The following is a 3,853-nucleotide window of genomic DNA, read 5'->3' on the forward strand; positions in this document are numbered from 1 at the left end:
ACGTGTGCGTCCACGATTGAGTATGGTGAAATGTCACCTCAGAAACGCTTTGTGCGCAACGCCACACCTGCTCGTTGCGAGACTTCCACGTAAGCCACCAAAGCACTTGAAAAGTCTCTTCGCTTAGCCAAGCTCAGCTCGAGCCTGGGGGGCTTTTGTACTGGACAAAGCGCTCGAGGCTCAGTGCTCGGTGGTTGGATCTCGGTTGTTGGGCCACTAATGTGGGTCATGAGTTTGGCCCAATTTTATTGGTAAGCCCGTTGTGGCATAATTAAGATAACCTTTTATATGTTAGTATAAGGCTGCTAGTAAAGTGTATTTTTGAACCTAAGGGTACGTATAGTACATGTGGTGCCTAAGTCAAGTAAATGTTTCTTTTAAACTTAAGTACGTGTGTTCTAAGGCACATAGTGATTAAGTTGCATGCATGACAAAAGATAACATTGCACAATGAGTAGGGTGCCCACGTAAGCAGAATACTCCACTGATGTTGGTTCATGAGTTGGTGCCCTGCTAGCAGGTGGTTGTTCTGTTATTATTTTATGTTTTCCTTAGAGATAAGATTATTTTTCGTTGTAGCACCTTGAGAGAAGGTGCCCATAAACAGAATATTTTTTCCTGTTGAGTATGCTTTCAATTGAGATTAGATTCTCATGAGAGAAAGTTGTTACAAGAGATAAGCTATAAAAGGGGCTTGAGACTCCCGGTAAAGGGATGTTGTTTCTGATTCTGAAACTGAATACTCCTTTAATTTGAGTAAGCCCTTACTGACTTGATCGTGGGAGTATAACCAACAGGTAGGGCCCCCTCTGTTTCAATGGAGCCACGTTCCAGTGCGACAAGACGTAGAACAGATTCCAAAAGAGACAGACCAAAGCTAGAACTCGTCACCAGAGTCAACCAATGAGAAAGTCAACCGGCAAGAACATATACCAATTTAAAAATTATTTTATAAATTTTTATTAATAATAGAAATTACTTTAAATATAATAATTTTTTTAGTGAATAAAATGATCTTTAATTTAGCCAAATAGTAACTAGTATTTTGATCTTTAAAATTAGTTTCTATTTAATGATTTTTTTATAGTATTATTTGAAACAAGTTTTGTATAATATTTTACATAAAGAGTGATATATTTTAATTTTTTTCTTAAGCTTTTAAATATAGCCAGTAAACTATCAATTAAATTTGAGGATTGATAAAATATTTTAAATAATTTATTTAAGTTATAAAATTCAAGTATCATCTTTTTTATATGAAGGAGGGAAATAATATAAACTATAATCCGAAGTTGCAATAGCTTGCAAGTTGGAACCCATCTCGAACTATTATTTATTAATTAAACTATAAATCATTTGGATTTATATTAACATTTTTATAATGGGTTGTTGACATAATTGGAAAGTGGTTATTGTAGAAATAGACATTATCACCTCACTCAAACAATGTAAAAGAAATTAAATAAGATTAGTTAGATTCACGCAGTCAGCATTGTGCATAAGTGAAATGATGTGTGAACAATGCTAACTAATAATAACGTTTTTCACGTGCATATATATTATTTCGCACTTGAATGAATCTTTTCATATTAATGTTTGCATTATTATTAAACATATTTAAATTTATTCATATGTTTCTTAATAAATATTAGGCTTGATTATAATTTTATCCTTTATATTTTGTAAAATTCATAATTTTGATTTTAATTTTTCAGTAAATGTAGTCTGATTTTAATTATTTTTTACTCAATTCCAATCTCTTGATACTTAAGCGAATTTATTAGACTTAATTGTTCTTGATTGGCCAATACATCATATTAAAGTATTACTTTTTTACAAATTTTTTAACATTAAAGCATTTTTTTCTACTTTCTTAATGCGTTTAAATTTTTTAATTTTATATTCTTATTTTAAAATTTTAAAATAAAAGATAAAATGTTATAATTTATGTATGCAATAATCCAAATAATGTGAGCAAGTATGAATACTGGGTGACACCATTTTGCACCGACTAGGTTTAAAATTTAAATATGTTCCAATTCTATTTAATCTAAATTGAGTTCAATTGGATTATTCTTGTGTAAAATACTAAATAAATATAAGATATTCCATAAACAAGATAAAATTGATTTAAAATTTTCATATTTCATTTATAAGTATTATATAACTGATAATATATATATTATTAAATATTAAATTTAAATAACTATTGAAATAGTGATTACAAATTACCATTGATGTTGATAAAATAATTATCATTAATTAAATATATTTGATAAAAAAAATTATAAACTATGTGATCATTTTACAAATATATGAAAGTAATAAAAGCAATGAGTTGGAATTTCACATTTTTGAAAGTTTGATATTTTTAAAAGTTTGATAATATAAATAGTTTTAAATCTTATGTTTTGAGACGATTTTATATTTTATAAGATAATTATATAAGATTAAGTTAGGTTTTATAAGATTTTGAAATGTGGATAGTGTTAATGAGTGATTCATATGAAATCTAGATATGCAAGAACATGTTTAACAAAAACTTTCTAAGCAGTTTCGTATAAGCCAATAATGGACGACTTTAAACGATTTAGTATTGTCTTAAATCAAATGGGGTATCCTGCTTTTGGAATTTTGGGTAAAAGAGAAAATTGAGGATAAGATCTACGTTGATTTTGCTTTACCCAAAGGATGTTCACACATTCACCTCCATTTTTCTTCTATGGACCCTTTTTGTCGTTACTACAAATAAAATAAAATAAAACATTGGCACATGTTCTTGTTATACGAGGAAAGTTACACTCCGTTTGTCTTATTGAAGTCATACAACATAATCTCTTCGAGAAGTGATATGATCGGTTTTTTTCTTAAACTAGTGTGTAATTTTTTTTATATTTCCAAAATGGACAATATGTTTTTTTTTTTTTTCAAAATGAGTAAATCGACAACCACAATAGATATTTAGATAGAATAAAATTGTGCATCGTGAGAGAGATTTAAAAAAAAAATTAACATTGTACATAAGAATTACGATTTTTAATTAAAACTGTATTCCACATATACGATTTTAATATTAAAATACATTTTAACATACTAAATTTTAAAAAAATTAAAAAATCGTATATATTAAATACCATTTCAACATACATTTATATATAATAATATATAAAATTAAAAATAATTGTATAATAAATATGTTTTAATTATTTTCATATATAATAATTTTAATATATGTTTTAGTATTTAAAATAGAAATAAAAATAATATAAAATTAAATAAATTAAATTTATTATTATAACTTTATTTTATATATAATTAAAGAAAATTAAATTTTAGTATTTAAAATAATAATAATAATAGAAAATTAGATTTAATTTACTATTATAACTTTTTATATATATAATAAAAGAAAATTAGATTTTTATAAAAAATTAACTAAATAAGTTTTAAGAAAATATTTTTTTATTATATAATTAAAAATAACTGAACTTTTATTATATATAATTAAAAAATTAAATATAACTTTTTGGATTTTAATATCTTATAATTATTTTGAATTTTTAATAAATTAAAAAAATTTAATCGGAAAGCTAAAACAAAATAAAAAGTGAATAAGTTTAAGAACAACATTAAAGTTTGACATTAAGTGAAAACACACGAGCATAAACACAAAAGCATAACAATTTAATTTAAAGATTACATAATTTAGCAACCTAAACATGAATAAAACTATCTATGAGATCTTGTCCCACATGGGGCCCTTCTTCGTTGTCTTGGTGGACGTCTAAACGGAGGTGGGCTTTCATTATCATTGTTTTCTTCTTCGTTGTCGTCAGATGGAATATCATACCTC

The sequence above is a fragment of the Phaseolus vulgaris genome, chromosome 11 (genome assembly GCF_000499845.2).
Source record: "Phaseolus vulgaris cultivar G19833 chromosome 11, P. vulgaris v2.0, whole genome shotgun sequence".
Lineage (NCBI taxonomy): Eukaryota > Viridiplantae > Streptophyta > Magnoliopsida > Fabales > Fabaceae > Phaseolus > Phaseolus vulgaris.